This window comes from Jaculus jaculus, chromosome 1 (assembly GCF_020740685.1).
Source record: "Jaculus jaculus isolate mJacJac1 chromosome 1, mJacJac1.mat.Y.cur, whole genome shotgun sequence".
Lineage (NCBI taxonomy): Eukaryota > Metazoa > Chordata > Mammalia > Rodentia > Dipodidae > Jaculus > Jaculus jaculus.
Genome location: NC_059102.1, coordinates 278822393 through 278844876, shown reverse-complemented (window position 1 = coordinate 278844876; position 22484 = coordinate 278822393). Strand labels below are relative to the sequence as shown.

The window sequence follows — 22484 nt, the reverse complement described above, 5'->3', positions numbered from 1 at the left end:
TGTTAGGTACCCATTAATGAATCCATATAGGTGATGGGAAAACCGAGTCCTATAGATGTTAAGACAGTTGCTCAGAGGTCAACCAACTGGAGAACAGCGGAGCTAACCTGAGCTCCTAACCTATGCTGGCTCCATCCACACCCAAGCCTGGAAAACACTCACTGTCCCTTTCCTGAAGTAAAATCCAGAAGAAAAACGAAGTTGCCCTTTGCACGATCGATCATCTCAGTATAACCCGCAGCTGCCTGTATCACCGCAATGCCATACCTACCACACCACCAATGAGCACCAGCTTCAGACTGAACTGGGTCTCTGGCAACAGACCCATCTCTGCCCTACAGACCCACTTCAGCCCTAAGCCCAGAACTGGAATTTGAGCAGCTCACTCTAAGGTTCATCTTGGGGGCTAAACTGCCTTCATTCTCCTGTTCTTCCTTCAGCCTTTCATGATAATTTTTTTTCAAGAATCTTTTACAGCTTAAAAAAAAAAAAAAAAAGCTGGAGGGATTTCCCAGTGGTTATGGCCCTCATTTGCAAAGCATAATGGCCCCTGGTTCAATTCCTCAGTACCCACATAAAGCCAGATGCAGAAAGTAGTGCATGCATGTGGAGTTTGTTTGCACTGCCTAGAGGCCCTGACACACTCATATTCTCTCTCTCTCCCCACCATGAGTGCATGCGTGTGTGTGCTTGCAGGCGTGTGTGTGTGTGTGTGCGTGTGTGTGTGTGTGTGTGTGTGTGTGTGTGTGTGTGTTTTCAAATAAACTTAAAACTTTTTATAATGTTAAAAGTCGGCTGGAGGGATGGCTTAGTGGTTAAGGAGTTTGCCTGCGAAGCCAAAGGACCCATGTTCAATTCCCTAGGACCCACATTAGCCAGATGCACAAGGGGGTGCGCCTGGAGTTAGTTTGCAGTGGCTGGAGGCCCTGGCATGCCCATTCATTCTCTCCCCACCCCCTCTCTCTTTGCAAATAAATTTTAAAACTTTTAAAATGTTAAAAGCAACAATTACCACCTTGAGCTTTCTTCATTCCTCAGAGTTTCTTCCTCCAATCTCTGCAATCCATTTTTTTCTTTCTTCTATAGGTTACCATATGCAATGTTGTGAGTCTCCCATGGCATTTTTTTTTTTTTTGCCTTGCATTAAATTATTTAGGTTCAGACCTTATTTTCTCAATGTTTTGATTTTAAAAAATCTTTCTTCTTCTTCGTGTACTTCTCAGAGTCCCTTGGTTACTTGGATACTATCCTTTCTCTTCCACTGTGATAATTACCAAAAAAGCACATTTCAACAACAAACAGAGTTAATTTGCAACTATATTTTTGCCCTACAAAACAACTTTTTAAAATATCATCTCAAGTTATTGTTGACAAAATATTTCCTTTAAAGCAATGTTTATTGTTCTTTGACACAGGTGGAGTTCAAAGGATGCTGTTGTGTTATGGTGTTTGATTCATAGACAGTATAATAGTAGAAAATTATCTCTCACTGTGATATCAATTGGTATTTTGACTGGCTGAGGTTAAGTCATAGGGACAGATAGTCAAGAGGGAATATGTAGGTACACTCCTCCTTGCTTCTAACAGAGACAGTGGATAGTTTCCAGGCTGGAGAGCATTTCCAGACAGATATTTATAAATAAAGAGAATGTCATATTATAGAAGTCATGTTCCATAGGCTCATCAGAAGACTGTACCAACACCACGACTATAACAATTTCATTAAGTATCTGTGAGCTTATTCTCCTTTACAAGTTAGAATGATTTTAACTCATTGACAATAGTTATTCAAGACAATTGAAGTTGGGGAAGACTGTCTCAAACATTCAAGACTTTCCAATTTTGTAAACTGTTTTGTCTTTAAATGTCTTGTTTCACTATCAACCAGGTACTAATGTCTGATTCTCTATTAATTAATGGGACCTATAGGAAAAAGGCAGAAAATTCAATTTAGTCAATAAACATATTTATAGGCTGTCAATATGTAGAAGAGACTTTGAAAATTTGAAATTAATACACCATCAAATGTAGAAAAGGAAGAAAGCAAATAAAGATACTTTTCTAAAGGCACATCTCATTAAGAATAAAAACAGATTAAGAATTCAGGACATGAGCCTCTCCAAATAGTACATTTTCTTCCAGACATAAAATGTTACTTCCTAGAAGCTGTTCTCTATAATTACTATTGAAGACTATAAAAAATAGCAGAAATCCTAATAAATATTGCAGACCTATTTTTCTATATGATCCTGAAGTTATCCATTGATACAATTGTGGTGCTGTCAGTTAATAATTCTTCCTGAGCCACATAAGCCAGTGTTTTCTCTATTTTCCTTTACCTTTCATTTGAACCTATAAATCATGGATGTGAAATAAAAATAGTCTATAAATAATATTTTCTTAGTTTTTAATAAATATGCATATTCTCATTAGTGGGAGAAAATTTAAAGGACACAAGAAGACATTGTCTACAGACACAGGCCAGATCTCAGGGTGTGGCTCAGGGATGCATGCAAAAGGCTCTGGGGTTGACACCCAGGATCAGAGTGAAGGAAGGAAGAAAGAAAAGGAGAAGGAAGAAAGGAAGGAAGGAAGACCAGAGGGAGGGCGGGAAGGAAAGAGGAAAAGGAGAGAGAGAGATGGAGGGAAGGAAGGTCCATCCTAGTTAACAGAGAATGAACTCCAGAACTTGTGATCCCCTCCCTTCTTGCTGAGAAATTCCCTCTGAATGTGATCCACTGTCTGCCTTTCATCCACTAAAACTGTTCATCATACCTCAAACTAGCTGTCCCTCCTGGGCTTGACCAGCCCGTAGACCACCTGTTAACAGACAACAGTTTGAGTTCCTTGTACCCAGACAAAACAATTGAGTGGCTAACTTTGTCCATTTTAAACCTACTGTATGGTATTTTCTAGACACACAAGAATTTCAATTCTCATCTTCTTTTGTCTGTAGGCTGACAAATGTAGTTGTGTGATACTGCAAAGGAAAATAGAGAGGAGCTTAATAGATTGTAGAAAGAAATAGTTATTTTAAATAAATAAGGTTGTGTCTCATTTCCTACTCTTCTTAATGGCATGGCAAATTAGAAAGGTTTTTGCGAAGTTGTATTGGGTTACATGATTTCCTCATTGGCCAGTCAACACCACATAGGTTGAGTGTGAATTAGACCCATCACTCCACCCTTGGGGTTTCATCAAAGAGGCCACCCTGAAATTTCTGCCTAGTGCACACCATCTGAACCTCATTTCTCATTGATCACCATCCACATCTGTGATCCACCTGCTCAAGGCAACTTTCACCAGCTTGCTTAAGTTTCTTGATTCACAGAAATATGAAGAGCATCAAACATACTGGGCTTGCAGCACCTGTGTCTTTTAGTAATGTTTGTAGAGAATATGCTAGATAGGAGAACTAAGTTCTAGTGTTCTATTGCATACCTTGAAGTGGCTATAGGTAAGAATAAGATACTACACATTTCAAGAACACTAAAGAAAAGGGATTTGGGATATTTCAGCCACTATGAAATGATAAACACTTGAGGTGATAGAAATGCTCAAAACATGTACAAGTTGCAAATTTGAAATCATACAATGATTTTGAATCAAGTTGAAAATCATACAATGTGCACATGTATGAAATGTCACATTGTACCATGTAATACATAAAAGTTAAAGTGTCAGCTAAAATCTTTTTTTTTATTTATAAAAAAGTTTCTGTTCCAGATAGAATATAAGGTATTTACTTTGACTTAATTTTATCTCTAAAGTTTCTTCAATTTCTTGAAGACAACCACTATTTTATGATAAACCCACCAAAATTAATATATATATGAATCATGTACATTTTCAGATTTAATATTAAGAAAAAAATTGATACCAGTAAATTTCCACTAGTTTGAGTATCATATAATTTACTTTTTTAATATTATGCTTTGAGCTATATATTTCAAGAATTTTATTTTCAAAACTTATAAAAACACAGTTTTTAACTTGAAGCTGGATATTTTCCTTGAAGTTAAGAGAACTGATCTTTTTATGAATGTCCAGCAATTGTCTTTCTTTATTTTTATTTATTGTTTTGTTTTTTGATGTAGGGTCTCACTCTAGCCCAGGCTAACCTAGAATTCACTATGTAATCTTAGGGTGGTCTTGAACTCACAGTGACCCTATTACATCTGCCTCCTGAGTGCTGGGATTAAAGGTATGTGCCACCATGCTTAGCTTTTTTTTTTTTTTTCTTACGTAGTGTCATGGTTTTATTTGTTGTTTTGCTCTGTATTGGAAACATAAATAAAGTTTTCTACATTATTTTCGGTCAGGAGTTCTGGTATAGTTTCTTTGTAGTAATATCCACATTGTCCTCTAAGATCTGTTTCCTCACCATGAAGAAAAATGAACTTTTTGGTTCTTTTCAGTGTAAGTGATTATGTTAAAAGTGAGTATACTTAAGAGATACTGGATAAGCTTAAACAGGATGTAAATGAAGCTCATATCCTTGGGTAGTAGGTACTTCTTTCACTTCTTTCTTGGATTCACCAAAGTGATCCTCCTCCACTGAATTCCATTCTCTCAGGTGGCTCAATGAAGGCTAGCCAATCTGATGCATGTGTCGGCAACAGTCCCATGGACTGACACTTGTAAACTGCCAATGCCAACCCCATCAGGTTTCCAATGAGATAGACCAAACCCTGAAGAAACTTCTGGCTTGAACTCTCCAGCATCTTGAAAGTGGCTGAAATGGCCATTGGTGCCTGGATGGGTCTCCAGGCCATCATACACACCATCATAGTAGGGAAGATGGAAATGGTATTACCTGCCATGTACATGATGAAGAGGTTCATGGGAATCTGCTTGAGGGAACCCAAGGCAATATCCCAGCAGCGCTTCTCCACCAGGATCCAGTCAGTCTCTTGCACACTGGTATCAGGCACTTGTTTGTCCAAGTAACCGACTGGATACAGTGAGTCTCCCTGTCCACTGCGGCCCCCGAGTTCTGCCTGAGGCTCGGGTTCCATGCGTCCGGCTGCTCTGGGGCGAAAGCTGCGATGTTCTCCACGTGGGCGCTTACCTGCTGCCTCCTCCCGCCCGCTCAGCTCAATGGCCCACTTGAACCGCCGGCCTCAGTTGGCCACCAGGCCGCCCTGGGCTGTGATGACCACAGCCTCCGCTAGAGCTGCCGAGGTCCTGACACTTAGCTTATTTTTTATTTATATAAAATCTCACCTATTAGTGAAAGAATAAAATACCAACAAAATCTCTATGTAAATTTTCTGAATGTGAACATTTCTGTTTTTTCTCACCTTTTAATATTTAGAATATTTTAAATGTACAATTTGGCCATTTTTCAAGAAAAAATATTGACGAAAATAGCATTATCTTTGACAGTAAGTATAATTTATATTACTTTCCAGTGGTTTAAAAAATTCCCTTTTATTCACCCCCCCCACCTAAGAATAATGCTATTCAAAACTTTTACAAATAAGTCCTATGTATAAATATAACTTTAAGATGACTGAATAGTAAAAGAGATAAAGTCCTATGAAGCATCCTGTTTTTCAATCAATATATTGAAGCTCTAGGAGTTTTACAAGCTACTATTCACTTTAGGGAGACCCAGAAGAGAATCCATATCTATTGTACAAGAAAATAGACAAAACAACAGGGGTTTTAGCCATGGTACAATGATTAAAGAATAATGGGAAAACATTTATGTAGATAAAAACAATCTTCTGGGATTACTTGCTTTTTAATGGACAATAACAAGCTTTGAAGCAACTTGTACAGGTTCCATCCAGAGAATGTTTGACCTCTTGAAAGTTTACTCTAGTTTTTGCTTATCATCCAATAATAACCACCCATTCATTCATTCAATCAATGACTTCTTAAACTTTTACCATGTATTAGGTTCAGGACATGGTGACAGAAGAATTCAAACTGAGTTTATAGGTGTGGCATACCACAAACATAGAAGTCAGTGACCTGGGCAAGCCAGGTAAGAATTATAATAAGGGAATATTCAACAGGCAACAAACGTGGAAAAAGGGACACTATAAACACCCTACCAATCATTCAATATCTACAGAAGGAGAATCTGGGTGTCAGATACCCTACATGGCACCAGCATTATGAAATGAAGGAGAAAGCCAAAATACCCATGCACCAACAGGCAGATGGCAGAGAAGTGCAGAATAAGATACCTGATGTAAGGAGGGAGAAACACAATCCCATAAAGACCTTCCAATACAACTAAAGTACTTGCACTTACAGATTTGATAGGGGTATTTTGGTAGGGGGATTAAAACACAGATTCTCACTATTGTAAATACTTTGTAAGTTTCCCTTCGTACTTTTTTAATAATCTTAATTTTGTTTTTAGTTAGCTTATAAAGTTTTGAAGTTTAAAGTTGCTATCTGTCTTTCTTCTTTCTCTGCTTGCAAATGAATAAATAAAATATTTTTTTAAATTCTTTATTCTACTAAATTGGAAAATCTAAAAACTGGATGAATTTTCAGTTATATTTAACCTGCCAAAGTTAAACTAAGGTTAGATAAATAATTTAAACATATATATGACAAGCATTTATATGGAAGCAACAATTTTTAAAATTCTCCCAGCTAAAATAATACAGACCTAGATGGATTCACTGCATAATTATACCAGATCTTTAAAGAACTAAACACAATGCTTCTCAAAGTAGTTCACAAAAATATGAAAAAAGACATATCCAATGAAACTCGCATTACCCTGATACCAAAACTAGATAACTAGATAGAAACATGACAACAAAAAAAGAAAAGTATAGACCATTTTTCCCAATGAACTTAGACACAAAAGTTCCCAATATGGGCTGGGGAGATGGCTTAGCAGTTAAGGCACTTGCCTGTGAAGACTAAGGACCCATGTTCAACTATCCTGGTCCCACATAAGCCAGATGCATGAAGTGTTTCAAGTTCTCAAGGTTGCATATTTGCACAAGGTGGCCCATGTATCTGGAGTTCAATTGCAGTAGCTGGAGGCTCTAACATGCTCTCTCTCTCTCTCGAAAGAAGAAAAAGTTTCTCAGTAAAATACTTATGAAACAAATTCAAGGACACATAAAAAAGATCATTCATCATAAGCAAGTTGGCTTCATTGCAGGGACACAGGGATGAGTCAACATGCACAACTTAACAAATTTAATATACTACATAAATGGAATCTAGGACAGAAATTACATTATCACCTCAATAGATATAGAACAGGCCTTTAACAAAACCCAACATCCATTAATGATAAAAGCCCTAGAGACTAGGAATTGATATATCATGTACCAGTATAATACAGCCAACATATTACTCCTGTTTAATATAGTGCTTGGAGTCTTAGAACAGTAAGACAAGACAAAGAAATAAAATAGATACAACTAGGAAAGGAAGAAGTCAAAGAATCTCATTTGCAGATGATATGATTCAATACATAAGAGATATTAAAGGCTTTCCCAGAAAACTCTTAGAAGTGATAAACACTTTCAACAAACTGGCAAGATAAAAACTTAACATACAAAAATTAGTAGTCTTTCTATATACCCAAAACAATGGCAACAATCTCATTAACAATAACCTAAATATATAGAAGTAAATAAATACCTTGGAATAAAGCTAACCAAGGACATGAAAGACTTCTTCTACAGTAACATTCAAGATAGATATTGAGGAAGATACTAGGAAATGGAAATATCTTCCACATTTACAGATTGAAAGAATTAATATTAGAAAAATGGCTATCCTGCAAATTACATAATTTCATTTTTATTTACTGCTGAATAGAACTCCATTGTGTAAATGTACCACAGCTTTATTAACCATTCATCTGTTGAGGGACATATAGCCTCATTCCATTTACTAGCTATTATGAACAGAACAATAATAAACATGGTTGTGCTAGTATCTCTAAGGTAGTGAGAATAGTCATTAGAATATGTTCCTAGGAGTGCTATAGCTAGATCATATGGTAAATCAGGGAAATGGATGGACCTGGAAAGGATTATATTAAGTGAGGTAACCTAGGCCCAAGAAGCCAACAATCACATCTTCTCTCTCATATGTGGATCCTAGCTACAAATGTATATAGACTTGTGTATGAGCTGGAATCAAAAATTGGTAGCAGGGCTGGAGAGATGGCTTAGCGGTTAAGCACTTGGCTGTGAAGCCTAAGGACCTCAGTTCAAGGCTCAATTCTCCAGGACCCACATAAAGCAGATGCACAAGATGGCTCATGCATCTGGAGTTCATTTGCCGTGGCTGGAGGCCCTGGTGCACCCATTCTCCTCCCTCTCTCTCTGCCTCTTTCTCTGTCTGCTGCTCACAAATAAATAAAAATAAACAAAAATTTTAAAAAAAATTGGTAGCAGAGGCCAATAAGCTAGAAAAAGACTGTAAGGGACGGAAAAGAGGAAGGACTACATGAAAGTAGAAGAACAGATTACAGGGAGGGGAAAGGCCTAAGTAAGGCCAGGGGAAGAGACTGTGTAAAAAAAAAAAAAAAAAGCGAGGGTGGGGGGCAGAGGCAGGGCTGGAGGGATGGCTTAGCAGTTAAAGCATTTGCCTGCAAAGCCAAAGGACCCAGGTTTGATTCCCTAGGACCCATGTTAGCCAGATGAACAAGGAGGCACATGTATCTGGAGTTCTTTTGCAGTGGCTGGAGGCCTTGGTATTCTCTCTCTCTCTCTCTCTCTCTCTCTCTCTCTCTCTCTCTCTGTCAAATAAATAAAGATAAAATATAAAAAAGAAAGGAAGGGGAAGATCAATCAAAATTCAAGATATTCTGCATATGACATATAAAAAAATCTACTTTTCCAGAAGCCATAGATTGTAACTAGAAAATTTTCAGTGCCAGGGACGGGATACTTTCTAGTGAGTTGTTGGCCAGGGAGGTCCCTGTTGCCTCCAAAACATTGCAGGCTATTCCCAGGGTCCTTGGTTTCCCTTGAGAAACAGATGGTAAGACCCTATTGCTAAAGACTTCATATGCCTGGGCGGCAAAGTCACTGAGAAATCAAACTGGTGCTGAGCAGAAAATCTTCTCTCTGTAGACCAGCCAGCTGAAAGCTGGAAAAAGCTGCACTTCATGCAGCCCTATGGGAGACAGAAGTCATTAGCGGTGAAAACAGTGGATACTGAAAGCCTCAACTTTGGCCAGACAGACCAAATGACTAAACTAGTGCAATAGTGGCAAGTCTGCTCTGGGGGAAAAACAACTGCTCTCTAATTGGACTGAAGCCTACTCTGTGGAAGGGAATACATGCCTGGTGCTGAAAACCTAATCAAAAGCCTATGGCAGGGGAGGTCATGAGCCTTAGGGGTATAAAGCCTGCTCTTGTCTGGCTAAATGTATCTATTAATTATCACCAAACTGCCGTGAAAGCAGTACACTTAGTGTTCATATTCACATATTAATTCTACTCTCACTTCTGGTTAGAGAAGCTTCTCTTTTCAGGTGTCATTGACTACTGGGATGACCCAAAAGGCAACATAGTGCTGAGAAGTGATGGAAGAGTGTCCAGCACTGAAACATCTCTATCTCACCTTCCAAGGCTCAGGGTCTATTGTGGAAGAGGTTGCAAAAGAATGGAAGAGCCAAAGGAAGGGTACCACTCCTTACAATGCAACTGTCCAGACAGAAATTGGCCTCAGTATTCATGACCTTGCAGTGCCTAGAAATACCTTCCTAAGACCCTCAAAATGAGGAAGACAACAGAATAAAAGACAGACTAACAGAGAGAGGGAGGGGATATGGTGGTGAACAAAGTTGTGAAGGGGAAAGTGGGGGAGGGGAGGGAAATATCATTGTTTGTTGTCTGTAAGTATAGAAGTTGTCAATAACATAAAGAAAGAAAGAAAGAAAGAAAGAAAGAAAGAAAGAAAGAAAGAAAGAAAGAAAGAAAGAAAGAAAGAAAGAAATGGCTATCCTATTGAAAGCAATCTTCAAATTCAATGCAACTCCAGTCAGAATTCCAATTTCATTTGTCACAGAATTATAAAAAAAAAAAAACACTTAATTCATATGTAAGAAGAAAAGACCTAAGGCAGCCAAACGAAAGAATAATGATCACTGTATCATTGTACTTGCTTTCAAGTTATACTGCAGACATCATAAAAGCAACATGGTATGAGCACAAAAACAGACATATAGATCAATGCAATAAAATAGAGGACATAGATCTAAGCCCACACTGCTACAGTCAGATAGTTCTTAACAAATATGCCAGAAAATATACACACTCTTCAACAAACTATGCTGGGAAAACTGGATATTTCCAGCTTATAAGAATAAAACTAAATTGTTATCTCTCACCCTACACAAAAATCAATTCCAAATGAGTCAAAGACCTCAATTTAAACCATGAAACTCCTAGGGGTAAAAGTAAAAAATACACTTCAACATATATGCCTAGGTAAGGACTTTCTGAATAGGACCCCAGCAATTCAGGAAATAAGGCCAACAACTGATAAATGGGACCTCAGAAAATTACAAAGCTTTACTACACCAAAGGAAACTACTGATTGAGCAAAGAAGTAGCCTACAGAATGGGAGAAAATATTTGCTAACAGAATCTAACAGAAGATTAATATCCAGAATATACACAGAACTCAGAAAAACAAATAACAAGAACACAACTCAAAAAAATGGGCTAAGGAACTAAATAGAGAATTCTCAAAAAAAAAAAATACAAATGGTCAATAAATATTTTTTAAAAGTGTTTACCATCCTTAATCATTAGAAGAATGCAAATTAAAACTACTTTGAAATTCTCTCTCTCCCCAGTCAGAAAATGTATCATCAAGAAAACTAATGAACAAATGCTGGCAAAATTGTAGGGACAGATGAACCTCTATTCACTGTTGGTAGGGGTAAAAATTGGTACAGGCATTATAGAAATCAGTACAGATGTTTCTCAAAAGGCTAAAAACAGAACTTCCATATGATCCAGCTATTCTACTACTGGATATATACCATACTTACAGTCTACTACAGAGATACTTGCTCATCCATTTTATTGCTACTCTATTTACCAGTTAGGAAATGGAATCAGCCTAGATGGATAATGAAAATGTAGTACATTATGCACAATGGAATTTTTAAAGTATTTTTCTTTTACTTGTTTATTTGAGAGAGATTTTAAAAAGAAGCCGATAGAGAAAGGGGGGAGAGAGAAAATCAGCATGGTAGGGCCTCCAGCCACTGCAACTGAACTTCAGACGCATGTGCCACCTTGTGCATCTGACTTACATGGATACTGGAGAATCAAATCTGGGTCATTAGGCTTCACAGTCAAGTGCTTTAGCCACTAAGCTATCTCTCCAGCCCTATAATGGAATTTTATTCAACTATAAAGAAAAATGAAGTTAATGAACTGTTCAGGCAAATGGATGGAAATAAAAATATGATATTAAGATTCAGAAACACTGCATGTTCTCTCTTATATATATGGATCCTAGCTTCTAAGGGATGTGTGTGTGTGTGTGTGTGTGTGTGTGTGTGTGTGTGTGTGTGTGTATTTATGTATGAATTTGTGTAGAATTCATAAACTAGCAAATGGTTTATAACAGAGGAAAGGAAACTTTGGGGTTAGTAGAATGTATATGATAAAAAAGGGGGTAATACAGAGCAGAGGGAGTTCTAAGCACAGAGGCAGCAGAGGGTGAGGAAAGAGAAGGGAGTATATAAAGGATCAATCCAAACTAACTATGTTTGGAAAAGCCATAGGCAAATCTAATACTTAGTAAGCTGATTAATAACTAAAATTTATTAGTATGTCAGCATCATGGGCAGATTCAGGTTAGGAGCCACAGATGAGTGAGACCATGCAATGATTGATTATCTTTCTATGATTGGGTGAGTTCACTAAGAATGAAAGTTCCAAGTTTGACTATTTTTCTTCAAATTTTATTGTGTCATTTTTCCTAACTGTTGCATATAATTCCATCGTGTAGGCATACCACAGTTTAGTTATTCATTTGTCTAATGATGGACATCTGGGTTGACTCCAGCTCTTAGCTATTATGAATCAAGCAACTATAAACATGGCAGAGCAAATATCTCTGAGCTGAGGTTTGGATAAATGCCCAGGTAGGGACTAACTGAGTCTGTTGGTAACTCTATAGTCATCCTTTTTAGGAGTCTTCATATTTCTTTCCATAGTGGTTGCACCAGCTTGCATTCCCACCAACAGTAAATGAGGGTTCCTATTTCCCCACAACCTCACCAGCATTTGTTGTCATTAGATATTTTTAAATTTTGCTATCCTTACTGGGGCAAGGTGGAATCTTATATAGTTGTTTTAATTTGCATGTCTCCTTGATAAGAAATGTTGAACACTTTCTTAAGTGTGTGTTTGCCATTTGTATTTCTTCCTCTGAGGACTCCCTGTGCACTTCTCTGCCCCATTTTGTGAGTGGTTATTTGATTTTTTTATTGTTTAGGTTTTTGAGCTCTTTGTAGATTCTAGAAATTAGGCCTGTGTCAAATGTGTAGCTGGCAAAGATATTCTCTCATTCTGTGGGAAATCTATTGGCTCTGCTTATTGTTTGTCTGCGAAAAAGTTTTTCATCTTCTTGAGATCCCAAGGGTTGAGTGATTGTTTAATTTCCTGAGCTACTGGGCTTTTGTTCAGGAAGTCTTTTCCCACTCCTATGACACGAAAAGTTCCTTCGATTTTTTCTTCCAGTAGTAGCAGAGTTTCTGGTCTTATGTAGAAATCTTTGATCCATTTAGACTCAATTTTTGTGCATGGTGAGATGTGTGGATTGAGTTTCATTTTTCTGCATATGTTTATCCAGTTTGTCCAGCACCATTTGTTGAAGATGCTGTTTTTGTTCCAGTGTACATTGTTAGGGCCTTTGTCAAATATCAAGTGGCTAAAGTTACTTAACCCAAACAGGTTCTCAATTCTGTTCCATTGGTCTATGTTCCAGTTATTATACCAGTACCGTGTTGTATTTATTACTATAGCTTTGTAGTATTGCTTTAGATCAGGTATGGTGATCCCTCCAGAGGTGTTTCTTTTGCTAAGGATATGCTTGCATATCTGAGGCCTTCTGCCATTCCATATGAATTTTGAGATCATTTTTTCTATGTTTGTGAAGAAAGATATTGGGATTTTTATTGGTATTGCATTAAATCTATATATTGCTTTTGGTAAGATTGCCATTTTCACAATGTTAATTCTGCCTATCCAGGAGCATGGGAGGTCTTTCCATTTTCTCAAGTGCTCCTCAATTTCTTTCTTGAATGTTACTATGTTTTCATTGTATAGATCTTTCACCTCCTTGGTTAATGTTATTCGGAGGTATTTTATTCATTTTTTTGTTGCTATTGAAAATAGGAAAATGCTATTTATTTATTTCTCTGTATCTTTGTCTTTTGCATATAGAAAAGCTACTGATTTTTGTGCATTGATTTTGTATCCTGCTACCTTACTGAAGGAGTTAATCACTTTTAAGAGTTTTTTGATGGAGGTTCTCAGGTCACTTATGTATAGAATCATGTCATCTGCAAATAGGGAGAACTTAACTTCTCCCTTTCCAATTTGTATCCCTTTCTTTTCTTTCTCCTGTCTTATTGCTTAAGCTAGTACTTCCAATACTATGTTAAAGAGCAGAGGTGAGAGTAGACACCCTGAGATGGTGGGGTGGGAGGTGAGGGTAAGGGTGGGGGGACAAAAAACTGGACCTAGAGCTGGGCGTGGTGGCGCACACCTTTAATCCCAGCACTCGGGAGGCAGAGGTAGGAGGTAGGAGGTCAGCCTGGGCTGGAGTGAGACCCTACCTAGAAAAACAAAAACAAAAACAAAAAACTGGACCTAAATGGAAATGATACCATAAAATCCTACATTCTGAAAGACATACTAGAAAGCTGAACCTTCATCAGGTGCTTATAGAGAATACTTGATTCACAGGGTCCTGGAGAGGGTATGATAAAGACTATCCTCAATCTTCTCCTGTTTGTCTCTTTCTCTTTTGTCTCTTTCTTTTTTATATCAACTATATTTTTTTTCCTTCTTCTCCCTTGGTACTGACCTGTAACTCCCAGTATCAGCATGTGGGTAACATCCACAATGAGCTGTTGATCAGAGAGACCTACAAGGTTTCCCAAAAGAAGACAGAATTCTGTAAGAGTACTTGATGACCCACCAAAGGTTAATGGTAAGACCCTACTGCCGAAGACACCATATGCTGTTGGGACAGAATATGGAGTGACCTGGCTGGAAACTGGAAGAAAGTCAGTCTCCAGATAGTTAGCTTGTCTAGTGCCAGAAGGTGCTACATGAACAACTGAGGGAAAATGACCAACATCTGTCTAAGCACTCATGGCCTAAGCTATTCAATAGCAACCAACCTAACATGATGCTCACACAAGTGTAATAGTGGCACACAGCCATGGTGGGTTGCCAACTGTTCTTGATTTGACTAATGTATCCACTCAGTGGAACAGATCCCAAAGCTGGAAAGGGGAAACAAGTAAGAACCACATAAAAAAAAATTAGCCCACTCTCCAATATCAAGCTCCCACCAATAGTAGGCTACAAGAGGGCCTACACCTATTAAATTCTCTCTAAAATAATAATGGGTATTCATGTATCTTGCACTGACCTCACTCTGCATTGGAGAATATGCTTCTCTTATTCAGATGATCACAGAACCTGAGAGAATCAGCCCATCCCACCCCACCTGGGCACCAGCTGAAGCCATAGTGAGGTAATGAGCAAGAGATGCTTTCTCAGTGAATCTGGTATCAGCACAAGGGTGAAGGAGACAGACACTCAGAACACTCAACTCCTACCAAATCAGATATCCAGAGACACAGAGTCTCCCAAGACCGCCCATCACTGAAATAGACCTAAAATGAACCCAACATGGGTCAGTGAAATTCAAAGAAGAGGGGTTGAAATGGTTGTTAGAACCATAAATTGGGTCATTATGTGTGGGTTCCTGGGTTCTTGCTCTTGGGGCTGACCGCAGTTCCCTCCCCCCACCAAAGGCACCCAGGCAACTGGGGTGGGTGAGCATGTGACGAAAGAAATCCTCCCAGGAGATAGTTGAACAACTCTCTCAGTTTATTGTCAGTGAAATGGGTTTATAAGCATCTAAGGGTGGGAGGAGGGACCTTGCGGTTATTGGACATACTGAGTTCATTTCTGATGCCTAATTAGCATATGGGGACATTCATTCTAGCAATAGGCAATGGTGGGGTGGGGAGTTGTCAGGGCATCTAGGATCTCAGGAGCATAGGCTGTGTGAAGGCTGATAAGGAGTTTCCTAGGCAACTGACCAAAGATTACAGGGCTATGGGTAGAGCTTAAGATCAGGAGTGCTGGGCTTGGAGAGGGAGTGGCCTCCTGGGGGTCCTTAGCCATATCTGGAAGCTCAAGCTCCTTTCCTGAAGGCTCCAGCCTGTGCCTGGAAGTGCCCAACAACTCCCCCTTTGTTTTCATAATGGGGCAGTGTCATCTCAAATGAGTTCTTTATAATTTACCATAGGTCCAGATAGAGTTATATGGTGTATGAGGATCTGATTAGTAGCAATCTTAGCAATACTAGTTATTTGTTAATTGAGAAATTTGATGAGGCAGGTGACTACAAGCAATAGGGTTACTATAGTAAAGAAGGGGCTAAGGAGAAGCCAAGTAACTAAATGGTTAGAGAACCAAGTGGTGGGGTCCTCAGCCTTGTAGAAGTCAGGATACTTAATAACATTTGATTCGTTAATAAAGAAAACAATATTTTTGTCCCAAGATCATACATGCCCCCAAGTTCAGCAGTAATTAAGTCTAAGGCTAGATTGTTTTGAAATACTGCACCTGCATGAAAGTTCATTGTCTCTGGAGAGATTTGAGTCTGTTGGTCACCAGAGGCACCCAGAGACAGTGTTATGCTGAGGCCCACCAGAAGAGTGGTGAAGATATCTTTCAGTTGGCACTGGAAGTTGGCACAGGTGGAGTTTGTAGGGGGTTTTTTTGTTGTTGTTGTTTTCTGTTTTGGGGGGGGTGTTTTTTTGTTTTTTTTTTTTTTGTTTTTTTTTTGTAGAGATACACCTGTGAAGCAAACAAGACTGGGGAACAATAAGTGGGAGAGGAAATCGTTATGTTTGGGGTGGTTACTCCTTTTGCAACAAAGGAGAGCAGGTGCCTTGACACAACTGGTCCTGATTATGGAAATATTGATCAGGCTCAGCTCTTCTGAGCTCAGAGCTGGACAGGCAGAGAAACATAACTTGATCTGCATCAAAGAGGGTGAGGCCTGTCCTTTGCAGAGCCAGGGACTCAGAGCACACACGGAAAAACAGTTCTTTGGAAATGGGCAAGAGATAAGAAAGTTTTTCTTGTCCTATTTACCTTCAGGGGTCCAGTCACCCTAATTCTATCCCCATTTATTTTACTCTCTCATGAGAAGACACTCTAACTTCTTTTAGGGGACATAGGATGAAGACATCAGATGACTTGTTATTTCCTGCTGAATGGGACACAAAGTGGAGACTTGTTGCAGTTAGAGAATCTCTCCCAGAGAGGGGAACTATTCTAATGTACCCTAGAGTGTAGGAAGATAGTCATGGAAGAGAACATTGGGGAGAAAAAAATAAAAGTAAGGAGTTAATGAGAAGTAAGCGCACAGCAAACTGGTCCTTTTTGAGGTAGAGGGAATCCAGGTAGACAGGCTTGGATTGTCTCAGGACCATCTGAAGATGAGCTGGCTGAGCTTTTTCTTCCAGAACTGTTCATTAAATGGCACAGCAGTATTCAACATGGCTTGTAAAACAGATGAGATATTAACAGAGTTATCAGAAATATATACATAACATTTAACCTTGATAATAGAGAGCCACTGGGTATCATTAAAGGCTGTACAAATATATTTTTGGTCTCAGAGCTTATTTATATATTTTAGATTTGAAAATAACCCTTTTTACATCTATAGCTGTTCTTTTATTACTATTATAGAATTAGAACTATGGGGAAAAGATGCCTTAATATTTGTTTGTTTCCCTTCTTTGAAAGCTCTTGTTGTATTACTTAGTAGGCCATTTAGATATTTAAGGTATTTTTTTTTATCTTTGGTTATACATTTCTCTCTGAGTGTTTGAGACTATATAGATAGCCAAAATTTATTTAAGGATTAGTTTTGGAGGTCACTTAATGGCTCTCCAAAGAGACTTTAGGGGCCCAGGAGTAGCCTTATAGCTTACTGGTGTTTTCTGTCTGTTAGGATGAGTCAGGTCCATGCTGGCCAAGAAGTTTTCCCTTCTTTGGGAAGCCAGGAGGACTGATTACTCCTCAATTGTGACTCTCCTATTTCAGACTTACACCAATTTTGTCTGGGTCTCCATATCCTCCCTACTCAGGAAGACAGGTGACTCACCAGGGGGCGAGTGTAGAAATGTCCCATCATCTCCAGTGGCCTCATGACCTGGGAGCACAGACCAAAATATTGGCTATTTTGCCCCAATGACTCCAATTGTCTTTGGCTTCTACATAGGTAATTAGCACACTGAGAAAAGAAGTTACACCAGCCTGGATGTATGTACATATAGCACCTTTCATTACTGAAATAGATTTAGTTAAAGAATGGCATAAGGACTTCTAAAGTCATTTTGTCAAATCTTTAAAATTTCTGTTGTACTGTACTGGCAGCATAAGCCATATATCTTAAGCATAGGAAGTAGGTACATCCCACAGTTTAAATATCTAACATTTATAAATATAGGCAGAATCTGTTACCAGTCTTGAAAATTATACCAATTAATTTACAAACAAACTAATTAATTTAGCCTAGAAGTTGTCAGAAAAAGACAAGTAAAACAGTATAAAGTCTTAGCACATGTGTTTGAAAACCTCTTTGATTAGTGCAGATACCTGTATGGGTACCAGTTGCCCACAAAACATTGGAAACTGAACCACAGAGCTTGGATATTATTTTTCTCAGATGAGACCATTGTTTGAGCATGAGGCGGTACCCTAAAGTAGGGAATATGTCTTAATAGTTAATTTTGTTATAAGCACTGTACTTATTGAGACAGTTACTTAACATACAATAGAGCAGAATCTGGTCTTTTTTGAGCCAGAACAGCTAGCTAAATTCTAATATAACCCTTCATAAATCTTTTTTGAAAGAAAAAACACCATTTGGCAATCAATGATTTTGGCTTAACTTGATAGATATTACTTTTATATACCACAGAAATTTTTATTAACATAAAACAATTTTATGTTTTACCCATGACTTAAATTTGATAAAGCTTATACAAGCTATTCCAACATATTTTAGCCAGAAAATTAGATTTTTGTTCCTTAAGAGTTTGTAAACAGTTGAAAAATCTCTAACTTTAAGTATGGTGATTAGGTTTAGCCTGAAAATTCTTTCCTACATACACACATCTTTGCCCATATACTTTAACATTCTGATCTAAGTACCACTCACAAAGAATTTTTAACAAACATTTTATGTCCCAACATTGAAAAATTCCCTCCCAGTTCCTTCAATTAACTCATCTCATCCCATTATTAACCATTTTTCTTATAAGGCTATTAAGACAAACTACACCAAATTGATTAATCCTATTACTCACTGACAAGCAAGTAGTCTAAAGACAATTTTATGTCATTACTATCAATAACACACTTGGAATTGATTTTATTAGGAGTAACTAAGGCAAATTTTGTTGCTATCTTGAGGCAGGCTGGCCTAGAAGTCAGGTCAGTTGCCTCCTCCTTTTAAGTAACAGGACATTACAATCTTTTTTATTATTTTAAAATACCTGACAAATTATAAATTACCACTTCAGAGGGAATTTGGTTCCTTCCAACAATCCTCTATGTAAGTTGAAGTTGACCTAGAACATAAACTCAGTAATTATATTTATGATATCATACAACAAAGTATGACATTCTTTAAGTAAAACTTCAGTTCATCATATGCTTTATTACATGTGACCCTTTTTTTTTTTCTTTCTTTCTTTCTTGCCGCTTTTTGGTGCACTGTGGCTGCTGAGTGGGGCTCTGTGTACACCTTAGAGCAGCCTTGCCTGGCTTCGGCCCCACCCTACTCCCAGGCACTCACGTGGGTCCGTGGAGGTAATGGCCGAGACTGGCCAAGATGACTGCCAGAGTCCAAATCCAGCTACCTGAAGGGGAAAGAAGGGACCATTGGGAAAAGAGGGGTCCTCCAGGACCACTAGGAGGCCGCTGAAGAAGGAGGGGGCCCACTTGGGGCCACTGGGAAAAGAGGGGGGTCTGTGGGGGTCCAATGGGAGAGGAAGCAGAGACATGGTGCCTGCAAAGGCCAGTGCACCATTGTCTGTCTGCCACCTGACTCTGATTCAAGCCACTTTGGAGCACTTGCAAAGTGGGCTTGTAGTTTTGCTGCTTAAAGGGAGTGAGAGGAAATTTCCTTCCTGAACTTTTCATTTCCTAGCCAGATAAGCTATGCGGGTCCATGTGTCTAGGCCACATGGATGCCCAAAAATCCAGGGAGTGACCTGGAGGACTTCCCAAAAGGAGTTGGCCTCCCTCTGGGAGAGCTTAATTCCCTTAACTTTCAGAAGAACCCGTAATCTATGAACCTGTGATTCCTTTTGCTGGGAGACAATATTAAAGTAAAGGAGGAAAAAGAAAAATAGCTTCCATCCAATGGAGGAAAGAGAAATAGATAAAGAGTTTTTGCCAACACCCAACAGACTATTGGGGTCCAGGCAGAGAATGGCTTCAGTCAATACCAAAGAGTGGCCTCAGCCAAGAGACTTCAGTTGCCAGTGCATCCAGTGCATTGTGTCTGGTACCACATGATGGCATGAGCTGAAAATAAAGGAGGAAAAAGAAAAACCTGCCAGCTCTCAAAAACATGGAGGCAAGGCTGCATGGGCTTATATCTCCCAATCTCTCTAGGAGAACACTCACCTACCCTGTCCATCTCATAAGGTCCCTGTTCAGGCGCCAGCTGTGGGTTCCTGGGTTCTTGTTCCTGGGGCCAGCCGTGGTTCCCCCTGAAGGTGCCCAGGCAACTGGGTGGGTGAGCATTTGATGAGAGAAATACCTCTGGGAGATAGTTGAGCAGCTCTTTCAGTTTATTGTCAATGAAATGGGTTCATAGCATGTGAGGGTGGGGGAAGGACCCTAAGGGGATTGGACATACCAAGTTCATTTCTGATGCCTAATTAGCATATGGAGACATTCATTCTAGCACATGGGCAATGGTGGGGGGAGGAGTGTCAAGTGATCTAGGGTCTCAGGAGGATGGGCTATGTGAAGGTTGATAGGGAGTTTACTAGGTAACTGGCCAAAGGTTGCAAGGCTATGGGCAAAGTCTAAGTTCAGGAGTGCTGGGCTTGGAGATGGAGTGGCCTCTTGTAGCTTGGGGGTCCTTAGCCATGCCTGGAAACTCAGGCCCCTTTCCCAAAGGCTCCAGCCTGTGCCTGGCAGTGCCCGACAATTATGCATGGAGACAATGCCTCTCTCCCATAACTGAAGGCCACCCTCACAATGCAACACCCAGAATCTGCAAGGGGAAGATGGCAGGGAGAAGGCTAATGATGGTACCATCATGGTTGCATATACACTATGTACGTAACTATTAAAAAATACCCTAAAATTTAAAAGAAAGAACAGAAGTACTTTGCATGAGTAGATAACACTGCTCCGAGAAGCCATCGGTTAGTAAATAAAATTTTCAGTACCAGGGATTACTACATCCTTGAGTTGTTAGTCGGGGTGGGGAGGGGCTCCTGAGTTCCACAACATAATTCAGGCTATTGTCATGGCTCTTAGTTTCTCACCAGAACTAGATGGTAAGACTGTTGCTGAAGATACACACTCCAGTTGCAAAACAGAGAGGTCATGCTAGAACAGAACTTGAAGCTTCCTCCCTCCATGCTGGCTTGCATGAATAGTTCTGAGAGATGCTATGCTGGGGAAAAACTGCCATCAATCAAGCCTTACTCAGTTATGAATCCTGCATACAACACTACCAACTGGCCAGGCAATATGTGCCCATTGGTGCAATAGTGGCAAGTCTGTTATGGGATTAACCAGTCACTTTATGACTGGATTTGAAGCCCACAGGAACTCCACAGGAAAGAATTCACCTCAGGTATTGTAAATCCCATCAAGCATCCATGGCTATGGTGGTCATAAACCCTTATGAGGAAGCTACTGCAGTTGTTTTATTTTTTCTATTTTTTTGTAAGTTGTTTTATTAAATGCATGATATGTCTATCAAATTGACCTCTTCATAACTGTTTATGCCCATAGATTAGTGCCGCTGTCAGCTTTGGTCAGAGATGCTTCTTTTTTTCAGTGGTCAGCATTAACTGCAAAGACATAACTTGTCAAAGTAAGGACACTAAGTGATGGCTGAGTGTTCAAAGAAGAAGCAGAAAGAATATAAGAACCATAGGAAGTGGCAAAGTGGTGTGGATCCCTTTACTCTGGGAATGACATGGCTGCTGCACTCTTGGACTCATAGCCACTGTGGTTATGTGCACAATATTTATGCAAGATCGGGCCTATGAATATCCTGTCACAGAGGAGGATGAGCTCATGAAGCCCCATCCCTCCCTGAGGATCCAGACACAGTTAATGGTTTATACAGGGAAGAAGAGACATTTTCTTCAGTGGTGTGAGTACTGGTAAGGTGTGCATGATCCTAGAAGCAATGCTAATGAAACTCACTGGGTCATAAAGCAAAACAGATAGGAAAGTAGAAAGGGGATTTGTCTAGAAGAGTGGGAGGGGAAAGAAAGAATAAGGAACATGGCTCAGTGGGTAAAGTGCTTGCTGAACAAACAGGAGGACTTGAATTTGATCCCCAGCACCCAAATGAAAATGCTTGGCATGACAGTATGTTTCTGTAATCCCAGCCCTGGGGAGGTAGAGTTATGGTATAACTGAGATTTGCTGGCTAGTTTGTATGGCCAAATTGGTAATATCTAGGTAGAGTGAGAGTCCTTGTCTCAAAAAATAAGGTTGAGGGCTGGAGAGATGGCTTAGCAGTTTAGCGCTTGCCTGTGAAGCCTAAAGACCCTGGTTCGAGGCTCGGTTCCCCAGGTCCCACATTAGCCAGATGCACAAGGGGGCACACGTGTCTGGAATTCGTTTGCAGAGGCTGGAAGCCCTGGCGCACCCATTCTCTTTCTCTCCCTCTATCTGTCTGGCCTCCACATGCTCATACACATTCCTGCATATTCTCTCTCTCTCTCTCTCTCTCTCTCTCTCTCTCTCTCTCTCTCTTTCATACACATTTCATATACACATATCAAAACATGAAAGAAGGCAGGTGTGGTGGCTCACACCTTTAATCATAGCACTCAGGAGGCAGAGGTAGGAAGACGCTGTGAGTTCGAGGCCACCCTGAGACTAGATAGTGAATTCTAGGTCAGCCTGAGCTAGAGTGAGACCCTACCTTGAAAAATCAAAAAAAAAAAAATCATAAAAGAAAGGGTAATAAATGGAGGT

At 39.4% G+C, this 22484-nt stretch overlaps 1 pseudogene; it reads right to left on the bottom strand.

Annotated features, from left to right (window-relative positions):
* Positions 1-4469: 4469 nt before the first annotated feature.
* LOC101600049 lies at positions 4470-17260 on the bottom strand (annotated as a pseudogene).
* Positions 17261-22484: the final 5224 nt, after the last annotated feature.